Source organism: Ailuropoda melanoleuca, chromosome 18, assembly GCF_002007445.2.
Source record: "Ailuropoda melanoleuca isolate Jingjing chromosome 18, ASM200744v2, whole genome shotgun sequence".
NCBI classification, from domain to species: Eukaryota; Metazoa; Chordata; class Mammalia; order Carnivora; family Ursidae; genus Ailuropoda; species Ailuropoda melanoleuca.
Window position 1 is genome coordinate 26,209,041 of NC_048235.1, and position 13,890 is coordinate 26,222,930.

Here is a 13,890-nt window from a genome sequence, read left to right on the forward strand (position 1 = left end):
AGGAAAGCATTGAAATCCTAGAAGAGAACACAGAGGAGAACCTGTTTGATATTGGCCATAGCAGCTTCTTACTAGATATAGCTCCTGAGGCAAAGGAGACAAAAGCAAAAATAAACTATCAGGACTACATCAAAATAAAAAGCTTCTGCACAGCAAAGGAAATAATCAGCAAAACTAAAAGGCAACCTATGGAATGGGAGAAGATATTTGCAAATGACAATTCTGATAAAGGGTTGGTATTCAAAATCTGTAAGTAACTTTTAAAACTCAACATCTAAAAAACAATCCAGTTGAAGAATGGGTAGAGATATGAGTAGACATTTTTCCAAAGAAGACATCCAGATGGCTAACAGACACATGAAAAGATGCTCAACATCACTCATCATCAGGGAAATGCAATTCAAAACTATAATGAGATATCACCTCACACTAGTCAGAATGGCTAAAATGAACAACATAGGAACCAACAGGTGTTAATGAGGGTGTGGAGAAAGGGGAACCCTTTTACACCTTGGGGCGAATGCAAACTGGGTCAGCCACTTGGGGAGACAGTATGAAAGTTCCTTGAAAAAGTTAAAAAATAGAGCTACTGTATAACCCAGCAATTGTACTACTAGGTATTTGCCCTAAAAAAGGATACAAAAATACTGATTTGAAGGGATACATACATCCTTATGTTTATAGCAACATTATCTACAATAGCCAAATTATGGAAAGAGCCCAAATGCCCATCATCTGATGAATGGCTCAAGATGTGGTACACATATACAATGGAATATTACTTGGGCATAAAAAAGAATGAAATCTTGTCATTTGCCAAGACGTGGATGGAACTAGAGAGTATTATGCTAAGTGAAATAAGTCAGTCAGAGAAAGACACATGCCATGTGATTTCACTCATATGTGGAATTTAAAAAAAAAATGAGCAGAGGGAAAAAGAGGCAAACCAAGAAATAGATTCTTAAGTATGGATAGCAAACTGAGGGTTACTGGAGGGGAGGCAGGCGGTGGCACAGGAATGGGTCAAACAGGTGATGGGTATTAAGGAGGGCACTTGTGATGAGCACCAGGTGTTGTGTGTAAGTGATGAATCACTAAATTCTATACCTGAAACTAATATTGCACTGTATGTTAACTAGCTGAAATTTAAATAAAAACTTGGAAGATAAATAAATAAATAATAAATAAATAATATCTCTTACTAAAGCTCTAGTAAAATGAAATACTTAGGCATAAATACAAGAAAACATGTATAAAATCTGTTGTTGAAGTCTATAAAACACTGATGAAAGAAATCAAAGAAAAGCTAAATAGATGTACCATGCCCATGATTCGAAGATCCAACATAGTAAAAATGTCACTTCTCCTTCAAATGATCTGTAGATTCGATGAAATATGAATCAAAATCCCAGCGAGATTTTTTTTTTTTTTGGTAAATGTAGACCAGCTGATTCTACAGTTTATATGCAAAGGCAGTAGATATAGAATAGCTAAAACAATTTTGAAAAAGAAGAATAAAATTAGAGAAATCTCATGACCAGATTTTAAGACTCCTTATAAAGTGAACAGTAATTGAAGTGACATGGCATTGGTGAGGGGATAGACACATAAATCAATGAAACAGACTAGACACTGGAAAGAGACCTACACAAATATGGCCATTTGATTTTGGTCAAAGTGTAAAAGTGGAGAAAGGATGGTCTGTTGACCGCAGGGCGTTGGAACCATTTGTCATCATTCATATGCAAGAAAAGGAAATTTGACACCAGAATTAAGTCAAATGGCTCATGGATCTACATGTAAAACTTAAAATTATGAAAGTTTTAGAAGAAAATGTAGGATCACAGTTCCCCTTCTTCCCATTTTTCTGGTCAGAGGGAAGTATTTTCTTTCAGACACCATTGCTGGCATGTCCAGGCTGTCCTGAGAGTGTAGCTTCCTGACTGGGGCTTGATTTTTTAGTGTGGGGCAGGGAGAATAAAAAGATGAAAAAATTGGGTATCCTGAGGGGGCCTTCTTCCCAGTCTTCTGGTCAGAGAGGGCTTCTCCTAGAGCTTTTTCTTTCTACACTTGCTGTGCAGTCATTGAATTCAGGTTGCCTGAGAGTCTGAGGTGGGGAATATGGAATAGAAAAAGCCAGAACATTTGCTGCCATCTGGATTGGTCTTCAGGATTTGATTTCCCTCCCAGATATGCCTGCTATTATTTACTCATGAGTCCCAAGATGCTTGCTTTATATATCCTGTCCAAGGACGTTTATTATAATTTTTCAGATACAGTAGAATGTTCTTATCCCATCTCAGTGGAATTGGAACCATTAATTCTGCCCTCATCTTTTTTTTTTTTTTTTAATACCTAAGAAGTCAGTTTCCTTTTGCTGGTGATTAGTTTGAAGTGTGATCCAGCACCAAGATCTCTGCACGGAGACATAAGGGGGCATCTGCTTGAGTCTTCCGGGAGAGATATTTCTCCCTGACAAAGAGAGAAATCCAGGGAGAAATTCCACTTTTCTTTTCTGCCATTGGATGCTGTTGTATCATGACATGATGCTTGGAACCATGGCTGCTATCTCGCACTTTAGAAAGAAAAGCAAAAAAATCATGCAGAAGCCAAATTGGAACCCAGACATGTTGAGGGGCAAATTACCTGAACCTGGAATCACCTATCTTTAGACATTTATGTGGGACCGTAAATTACCAACTTTGAGTTGATAGTTTATTTACTGATTAAAAGATTTGACGTTTAGGAAAAGACTGATGTTACTGTATTTTAGAACTGTAAAGCCAAAAAGCGAGTATACAGCCTCAAAAGAAATATGGATTATAATGTAATTATTCTTGGTTCTTTTGTGGACCTGGAGATATGTTATAATTCTATTCTTTATGTTTCTTTACTCACCAGTCAAAAATATTAATAGTACACGTTATGTGCCAGAAACTTGTTCCAGATACTTACAGTATGAAGATGAGCTAGACATGGTTGCTGCTTTTCAATGGCTTACAGGCGAGTAGGGGAGGTGGATGTATAAGCAAATGCTGTGGTTAAAATGCAGAGAGGTATAAGCTAATATATAGATATATATCGAATTATTTAGGAATATAAAAAGAGCTATTTTTGTGCTATAGTTTTTCTATTCTGTGATAATGTATTTTTATCATATTTGGGTACAGTACATTTATTTCAATTTTAGTTTATTGGGTAGTATAATATGCTTCAGGTTTGATAATGTGAGACTCTGAGGGAATATTTGTTCTTTAGAAATGAGTCCACGATGGCCCTTGTATATTGGCCCCTGTATTCTTTGCTTCTTCACTGCGTGTTTGGACTATTAATTCAAAACCAACTCAAATTTTTATGTATTTTAGTGCTTTAAATGTAGCCCAAATAAGCATATTTTTAGCCATTTACAACCTGCTGACTTTGCACAGCATGCAAACTGAATTCAGCGTCTGCTAGCCAGGGAAGACCAACCGTGTAGTTACAAAAGACCCCGAGCCCCTGATGCCCTTTCAAGCTCTTCTAACCCAGAGAACCCCCACCTTGCTGCTGGTGGCATCACTTACTCATATCTGTCCCCTCATGGATTCTCCCTCCTCTTGGGGTTTCCCTTGCCCTCTTCCCTTTCTGGGAATTGGCCCCACTCCACTGACTTTGGAAGGTCTCCTGCTGTGAGAAACTTACCCTCTCCTGTAATCTGGTCCAAACAGCAGCTAATAAAGCTTGTTGTGTTGTGCAGCACTGCATCTTGTGGTCCTATTTTTGCTTTGACCAGCCCCCAAATCCTCAAACTCACTACATTTCTCTGCTATTATTTTATAGTGTTCATTTTTAAAAGTGTATTCTTTGAAGTTCTCCTCTTTGAGTGTCCACTGGGTAAATCCTCTCATATTTACTTTTCTTCTGCCCCAAACTCTCCTTCTCAGTGAGTCCCTCCATGACCTCATTTTCTGATAATGCAAGCTGCCCTCCATCCTTGTCTCCCTGCATTTCCAAATCTCCCTAATTCTGCTCTATTTTCTTATTTCCCTAGTACTTCTCCCCTTCTAACGTGCTATACGCTTTACTCATTTATATTTATTGTTTATTGTATGTCTCCCTCTGCTAGAATATTATTTCTTCAGAATTTGAAGATATTGTTTCATTGTCTTTTCACTTTTAGTGTTGCTAATGACAAGTCAAGATGATTCTTAATCCTTGGGTAACCTGATTTTGCCCCCTAGTAGCTTTTAGATTCTTCTCTTTATTTTAGTTCTGAATTGCACGGAATTTTTTATAGATACAAGTCTTGTTCTTTCTTCCTTTTTGGTACTTAGTAAGCTTTTCATTCTGAAGACTTCTGTCTTTTTTCAGTTTTGGAAGTTTTCCATATGTAGACACACACATACACACACAGAGTAATATACACATATATATGTATATATATCATTCTCTGTGTGTAAATAAACTACATAACACACACATATATAATAATACACACATACATGTATCATTTTCTTTCTGTGTATGTAAATATAATATGTACCTCCTTTCACACACCTACAAAATTCTGTGTTTATTATATATATTTATTTCCTCCCTGCTATTGTAGAACTTCTAGATCTGTTTTCCATTGAACTCAAGCCTTATCTCATATTTTCCACCTCTTTTTGGTTGTGTTTATTTTTTTAATGCTTTACAGAAGTGTTTTTAAGTTCAGTTTGACTTTAATCTCTCTATTATGCTATTTTGCCTATCTGATGAGTTCTAAAATGTGAACATATTTTTAATTTTTAGGATCTTCATTTGTTACAAGTTTCATAGAAGCCTTTTCTTATTTCTCTGAGGATATTAATTGTCTTTATTTTAAAATGTTCTTTTCCTTTGTGTTTTAGGCTGTTTGCTGAGTTTGGCTCTTTCTTTCATGGGTATTGATTTTCCTCAAATATTCAGTGATTCTTATTTGGTTGCTCTTATTTTTATTTGAGATTATCTTTTTTTTATGCCTGTTGGTGGTTTTGAGAATAGAAGCCTGTACTCAGGTGTTCGGGGTGGGGGGAGATGGGGTGTGTGGCCAGGTAGGCTGTGTGAGACCACAGTCTTCTGGGTGTCGTCACTCAAGGATTGTGAGTTACGATGGGGTCCGAGGTAGTACTCACTGAGCCTGCAGTGGGTTCTGAGGCCCAGATCTCGGAGTGAGTTGTGCTCACTGCTTTCGCTTAGACCAGAGCCATCAGCTTCCTTTCCATTTTCTTCTTCCATTGTTGTCTATGTGGAAGTTGAGCATTATTTTGGCCTCCGCTCTTCTGTTTTCAGTTCCAACATTTCTACTCAGACTGTGATTCTCAACCTTGCTTGCACACTGGAGTCATCCGGGTAGCTTTATAAACTATGGAAGACTCTGTCCTACCCCCAGAGATGTTGATTTATTTGGTCTGGGGAGCAGCATGGGCATTGGGATAGTCTCAGAGTTCCCCAGCTGATTCTAATTTACAGCCAAGATTGCTAACACAGTACTAGGAAATGGTGTCCTGCAGAACTCACTAAGTGTAGAAAAAGTTCTTATGTTTATCTTGGGGCAGAAACCTTTTTTTTTTTTTCCAAGTAGGCTGCATGCCCAGCATGTAGTCATGTAGTCCAGTGTGGGGCTTGAACCCATGACCCTGAGGTCAAGACCTGAGCCGAGATCAAGAGTCAGTAAACAGACTGAGCCACCCCGGCACTCCAGGGCAGAAGACTTTCTTACCTGTTGCTCATTGAGAAGCAGATAGAAAGGAAGCTACCTATACAGCACTTTATAACCCATCTCTAATTAATCATCTTGTTGGTCCCACAGCCCCTTCTTCTTTTGTTTCTGTGGGCTTTAACCTAACTTGAAGTTGTTTTATGTCCATACCTGTTTTTATTTTTTCTTAGTCGCTTTGGGCTGGAGTATCTCTATTTTTACTTTTTCTCTTACTCAGCTATCAGTGATGCTCAAGATTATTCAAAATTTCTGGTCCACGGATTGACACTATACTATGTGTTTTTCAGTACTGTTGTTAATTTTTTAAAACATTATTTATTTTTCTTGTCATTTTGGTGGATTTGAAGAGGACTGAATGGACAGACCTGTGCTCACAATTCTATCAAATGTGTTCCGTCTTCCAGTCTCATTCCCCCTTTGTCTTTTTCCCCTAATAGATCTATAAAATGAGGAAAGAGATGTTTTACAGTCTTGCACAGTGATTCTATTTTTGCTTTATATAATTTGATGCTTTTATATGAAACATAAAGGTTCATGGCTATTACAAACTTTATGTAGATTTTGTCTTTTATGAATATAAAATGACCTTCTTTTCCATGGAAACCTTTTTGCCTTATATTAAATTTTGTTTGAAATAAAAAGGGCCATGCTTGCTCTCTTTTTTATTTCATTTATCTGATAAGCCTTTGTTTATCCTTTAAAAACATTTCTTATCAACTTAATGTGTTTCTTTAAGCTTAAACAGCATATGACTAGATTTTAAAAATCTTCTTTTTTAAAATCTTTTTAAATGGGGAATTGAAATATTTTAAATTTTTTTATCATAACTTGTCCATTTGGCCTGGCCTCTTTCATCTTGTTTTATATTATTTTTATATTTTATTCTTTCTCATTTTTTTCTGGGTTTATGTCTTCTACTTTGAGTATTATGCTTTGTTTGCTTTCACCCTTTTCCAGTGTTCTGAAAGATAAACCTCCCTGTTACAATTTTTGTCTGTTGGTTTTTGGAAAATGATTTTTTAATCTATTGAGGTTGAAACTGGTGCTGGTTAAATTAGGCAGAAAAGGAATTTTTTTCAGAAGAAGGAGGTGTTCACAGAATTGATGGGAAGGAGGGCAGGTGGGCACATGGGGAGAATCCATTGGCAGGCAGCCCACAGGGCGGGCCATGCCCCAGGATCCGCAGCTCTCTGAATGCCTCTGCTGCCGGGATGCTCTGTGTTTCCTGGACGCCGCCGCCACACACGTCCTCACTCACCTGCACTGCTGCCCCTCCGGACACTGGACTCTACAGCTGCTCCTGCCAGATGATTTCTGGGTGGTCTCTGCTTCTGGGCACCATTTGCTTCTCATTAATGTCCCAAACAGGAGCACCCAATGGATGAGCTTAAGTCTCCAGGCTATCAGAGAGCTGAAAGATGCTTGAGGCAGAAAAATTCTGGCCTTGTCCTCTCTGTAGTAAGGCAAGGTCCTACTCGCACCGTTCACCATGTGCCAGATGTCGGGACAGTCCTCTCTAGTTTTATCATGATCTCCAAATTTTATAAAGGATGACCAAACTAAAAAGTTAATTACCGCTCATAAATAAAACATGTAGTACAGGGGTAAAGAGAGAGGAAAGAAAAAGGATGGGGGTTAAAATATATTCATGGCAAGGAAGTACGGATAAAGGTTATGATTTTCATTTCTTCAGTTGGTCATATGGCTGTAGCTCAGCACTGTCCAGTACAAGTTTCTGGAACAGCAGAAATGCTCTGGACCTGCAGTGTCGACTATAGGAGCCACTAGCTACATGCGGTCCAGGCATGCTTGAAATGTGACTAGTGGAGCTAGGAAACTAATATTTTAATTGTATTGAATTCTAATTAATTTACATTTAGATTTAAATAGCCTTATATGACTGATGGCTACAATATTGTACAGCATAGCTGTAAATAAAATTATGTGCCCTTTCCCTTCAGCTATACTCGAGTGAATTAATTGGGCTCTTTCCCAGTCCAGTTCTTTCCCCAGTTTCAGGATAACCCTGAAAGCTGGCTAATCTTGTCTGGCTAATCTTGGCTTCAGTAGTCATCCACTTAGAACTGACCATTGAACACGTTAGGAAAGGGTCCAACTCTATTCTTCTCTGTCCTTAGGGAGAAAGTGCATCCTTATTCACTTTTTATCACAGTGCAAATACCAGGCAGTGCTTTAACACCTTACGTTAGCTATTTATCCAGTGTTGTAGGGAGGACAAATAGCCTGATGGCAATTTAACAGGAAGGTCATCTCCTTCCTTGCAAACAAACCTTCAGCACTTGTGGATAATGGAGTTAATGAGTTGAGAACGTGTAAAGTTTTTGCAAATATATTATTAAATATCATTCTTGGAGGCCTCACAACCCCTGCCACCCATATTGGACCCATATTCTGACTCTAGAAGAAACAGAACATTCATGAATTCCTAAGGACTGCTCTCTAACCTGGCAAAGTATTGTCTCTTAGCTGGAGTGACTCAGTCTTCCATGGCTCATTACAATGTTCTGCAAGTCCGGCTGTTCTCAGATGATGAGATACCAGTAGTTGTTTTATTGCTTTTTTTCTTTCGCTGTAGAGTGAGTTCCTTGGTGGAAACAATGTGTGTGAAGCAGGCTGTATGTAAGGCGTTCAGTAGGGGGGGTACCTGTACAAGTATAGTAAGGAGGGAAAGCAATCACAAATCCTAATACGTGAGGTCAAGTTGTTACCTTTACCAGGATGGAAGGGCACCAATATAGTTAACCTTGTAGTAGGCATTTGGCTGGGGCACGTGTATACTATTATATTAGGGGCTCAGGCTTGGTCTTCAGGCAGGATAGCTGAGCAAACAGCTGTGGTGGTAGGTCGGTCAGCCTATGTAATGGGAAGTCCAAGTTGATGGACCCACACGTAGTTTCCTGTGTGCCACCATAAGCTAGAGGTGTGTTAGCTGGGAAGGAGAGGGCTGGCTGTCTACACGATCACTGAAAGGATCCTTGACAGTGGACATTCATGCCGAACACAAATATTTTCCCTCTCTGGGCCTTTCCTGAAAGCCCTCTAGCATGGCATCTGAAATTAGAGTTAAATCTACGTAAGCTTTGATAATCACCTTTCATTTTCCAAGTCCTAGAGGTCTTTACCAGGTTCTTCTTTCTCTCTTGCTTCCTAATGTTGCTGCCATGCCTCTGGCATTGAAGTGCCCAATGTGGCCTGTGTCACCCTCAGATCTTCCAATTTTCTTTAAAATCAGGAAACCATTTTTATTGCATTATCTTCCACCAGTCTCCCTGCCCATAAAAAAATGTCTCATACGTGCTTCTCTGAAATGCTTCCGTTCCCTTTGCTCCTGAATCTCTTGGGGGTCTTTGTGAAGGGGGTGTCTTCTGGGAGCTATCAGGAAATATGATGAGGCAGTGAAAAGGCAGGTCACCCATTATAAAGGCATTTCAGCATTCCACTCTTCAAGGTCCTTGGATTTCTTCTATATCATACCAAAGAATTTTTGAGGCCTCAGTATTCATTTGTTGAGGGCCATGTGTGAGTCTAGAATTTCGTTGATAAACTAGGCAAATAATTATAGAACTATTTAGATGCTCAAGCTATTACAAAGAATACAGAATGCCAGTAATGATAACTATATTAATAAATGCAGCCTATCCGATGTCTTCTTCCTTCTTTGTACAAATACTATCCAAATCCATTCCCACATATATTCCTAATTAAAAAAAATGAATTTAAATAGGCAAAGTCCTGCAAGTGTGTGCGTGCGTGCGTGTGTGGATGCGTGTGTAAGCAAACAAGCTCCTCCTCAGCTTGATTTTGACTTTGTAATTGGATCGCTAGGATTCTTATTACAGGCTGGGGGAAACTGAGGCAAGGGAACTATGCCATTTTTCAAATAATGTATGCAGAGCTCTATCAAACCAGAGAGGTAGGGTTCTTTTGGCTGGCAAAGAAGGGTTGCTGGAAGTGGAGGGTTCAGAGTATAGGGTTAGCCAAATAGTTTTGTACATCACCATTACAGTTATTGAGACTGCATGATTTCTTGACCTATGCCTTAATTTTTACACAAAAGATAGTGAACCTAACAATTCTGTCTTTACAGCTTTTGGGGAACAAACTGTATTTTATGTTTCACTACATCAGTATCACATCAGCCATGGTGCTATTTCACAGCCATGGGAAAGAAAAGATTCTTTTAACACAATCATAAGGGTTTAATCCAAAAAGTTAAAGATTGTCATTCTCTTTCTTGAACTCATTAGGTGCCATCAGAAGATATATTTTAAACTGTCCCTTCTTCTTTGTATCAGTTTCTGCCGATTTAAAATTCTGAGAAGGAGGGGCGCCTGGGTGGATCAGTTGATTAAGCATCTGACTCTTGATTTTGGCTTGGGTCTTGATCTCAGGTCTCGATCTCCACACTGGGCATGGAGCCTACTTTAAAAAAATGTTCTGAGGAGGAGCAAATGATCGACTCAGTTTGGGCCGCACGTCCACAAAATAGCTGCTACATGTTAGAGAGAGTAGACAACTTGTGATCTGAGGGTGACACAGGCCACATCTTCTGCAGTGGGAGGTGGGCCCCTTCTTCCCACCTTTGGATTTCCTAAGCACAGTAGAAATGGCTCAGTTGTTGAGAAATCTAAAAAATTCAACTACTTTTATTTATGAAAGTTAGGAACAAAACAGTATTTTTGGTCCCCCCTATAAAACATGAAGAACATGAATTATTACTGTTCTTTATTTTGTCTCATTTCCTAAATCTGGGTTTAAAATAAAAAGTTATTATTGAGTTGTTATTTTTTTTAAATACTAATTTTCTTTAAGGATATATTTGGATATTTCTATTAATTTTAAAAACAAATTTCAGAGTTTCTGAGTGTTTAAGTGGTTTCAGAGCATAAAGTGATTATTTCATTACACAACTTTTTCTTTCCAAGCAGTACATTTAATTAACCTTTCAGTCAGTACAGATAGATCTTCAAGCAATTATTTTTAAGAAGCGTACTTTTGCAACTTTTTTTTTGAAAATTTCAATCCCACAGATACACTGAAAGCATGCTCCAAGCGAATAACTAAGTAAATTTCACCTAGATTCACCAAATTACCATATTTGCATTATTTCTTTCTATGTGAGTATGTACATACCCACACATTTATTTTTTCTGAGCTATTTGAAAGTAAATTGGGTCATGATGATACTTCACTCCTAAATACTTTAGCATGCATCTCCTGAGAAATGAAATTCTCCTACACAACCATAAAATGATCACATTGGGTGGTGTATTTTCTGAGCTCTTGGACATTATTCTGTTTGTGGTTTGATAGATTTTGATGTGGCTTAGAAAGGGTTTTACCAGGGAGAACAACTTTTGACAAACACCATGAGAAGTTCCATGGACCTGCTCCCATGTGTAACTAGGTGAACATTATTTAAAAAATGAAATAAACAACCATTTAGACGTTCTGAAAATGACCGTAAGGAAATACAGCAAATTTAGAAATCTCTATTCAATAAAATCTATAGAAATTCAGTAAGAAAGGTGAATGTTATATTTGAACCAAGATTTCTCTTGTCCTCCCCCTCCCAGCTCAGTGAGAGGAAAACTCCACTCTGGATTGACGCAGCCAAGAACGCACGGCTTTCTTCTTCCCAAGCATCCAGTGAGAGGGCATTTTTCCTGTGAGGAGCAGGTCAGCATTTCTCACCATGCCTTTAGCTGGCTGTTGCTGGAAATGAGTTCTTAATGAGTGTGGCAGAGAGATGGAAGCTCTTTTCTTCTGCCAGCCCTCACTCACGGAACAGAGGCTCTATCACATGCTTGGCACCGTTGAAAGCACTGGGGCCCTGATTTTCCCACGTCTTAGTGTGTAAGGCAGCGGTTCCGTGCTCGGAGGGAAAGCTGAGGAGATCAGTTTACTGCGCAGTCATGCACAGCGGGTCTGCCAAATGCTCAGCAAATAAAGTTGAGTGGCTCAGAGAGAAGCATGCCATTCACCCCACCCCCGGTTTGAGGTCCCTGTCTCAAAGATTTTGCCTGAAGAGAGAGACAGGTCATGAAACATACCTCCTTGTCATTTCCAAAAGGAACTAATTTCATTTGAAGTAGAACATGGGGAAGTCAGAGCCTAAAGGAGCTCTCAGAAACAGTGGCGGTTGGGGTGAAAGGCAGTTGGGAAGAGAATGGTAAATTCAATGAAGATACAACCTGTGAAATAAGTACATTCCTAAATAAACAAAACCTGAGAGAATGTGATGCTGGCGCACTCGCCTTAGGGGATACACTGAAGGAATTTCTTTAGGCTAAAAGCAAGTGACTCTAGATAGTAATTTGAATTCACATGAAAAAACAAAGAGCACCAGTACAGATGAATAGGTAATTATAAAATATAGTGTAAATGCTTATTTCTTCTCTTTTATTCACTGATTTAAAAGGCAGTTGTATGAAATAATATGTGTATAATGTATTGTTGGGCTTACAGCATACAGAAATGTGATATATTTATCAGTAATAACACAGAAGAGGTTAAGTGGGAACAAAGACCTTTTGGGTTAGGATTTCAGAAGATAACTTGAACCCAAAATACAATGAGGAAAACCAGAAATGATAAATAAGAAAGTTAATTAAACAAGACTAAAAAATATAGATTTGCTTTCCTTCTCTCAGCTCTTTTAAAAGACCCCAAATCATATAAAGTAGTAATTGTAACATTGTATTGTTGAATTTATAATATTGGCAGATATGTGTAACACAACAAAAGTGGGAAAATGGAAGGAGCTGTATAAGAGTAACATTTCTATATTATACCGAAATTAAATTAGTATAAATCTGAAGCTGATTCTCCTAAGATATATATGGTAAGCCCTATAGCAACCACTAAAGAAATAACTTTATTATTTTTAAAAAGATTTATTTATTCATTAGAGAGGGAGAGAGCATGGGGGGAGCAGAGGGAGAGGGAGAGAATCTCAAGCAGACTCCCCGCTGAGCATGGAACCTGACATGGGGCTTGATCTCATGTGAGATTGTGATCTGAGCTGAAGTCAAGAGTCAGTTGCTCAACCAACTGAACCATCTAGGTGCCCCAGAAATAACTTTAAAATATAGTGAAAAAATAAAAAAAAATTTAAATGGAAGTAAATGGATTAAAAAAAGAGACATATTACTACAAATAGTAGCCATAAGAAAGGTTGAATAGCTATACTAATATCAGAATAGACTTTAAGACAAAAAATGTTAATAGGGATTAAGGGTGAGATTTTACAGTGATAATAAAAGGCTTAATCTATCGGGAAATCATAAATTATCAAAAATGTTTCATCAGTTTTGAGAAATTTTTTTTTTGATAATGTCTGTTTAAATATGGCTCTTAACCCATTTTCTCTCTCTTTTTTCTGGGACTTCACATACATGTTTATTAGATCTTTTAAAGTCTCATCTGTGTCTAATGCTCTTTTCTGTGTTTTCCATTCTTCTGCTCCCCACAAACATTGGCCCCCTGCCGTTTTTGCTTCAGTTTGGTTATTTTCTATTGATGTGTTTTCCATGTGATAGATCTTATATTCTGCATTGTCTAATGTGTTATAGAATTCACTAATAAGTTCTTAATTTTAGATATCCTTTTTATGTTTTAATTTTTGTGTATATTCTTTAGTTCTAGAATTTCCATTTGATCTTTCTTTATAGTTTACATGTATTGATGCATTACCTTTTTTTTTAAACCTCTCCATGTTCCTCCAGTTCCTTGAACATATTAATCATAGTCATTTTAAAAGTCCTTCTTGTCTGACTCATAAATTGGGATCACCTGTGTGTCTGTTTCTATGGGTCACTTTTTTCTCATTATTCTTTGGCAAGTAAAGGAATATTTGAATGAATGGCAGCCGTTGTTAACAAAAAAATGTAGGGGCTTCAGATTCTTGGGGAGGCTCACTTTTCTCTCCTCTGGACAGAGTGCCTGTTAAGTGCTTGAAACTTGCCCAGTTTCCACTAAAAACTCTTCTGGTTTCTTCTTCTTCTGCAGTAGCCCTCCTCTGGGTGTTGCACTGGGATCTGCCCTAGATCCACAACTTCTTGCCCATATTTAAATCCATCTGTACGCCCAGGGTAAAAGCAACTGCAGAAGCCAGGAAACCTCTCTGTTTTGTTCTTTCTAAAGTA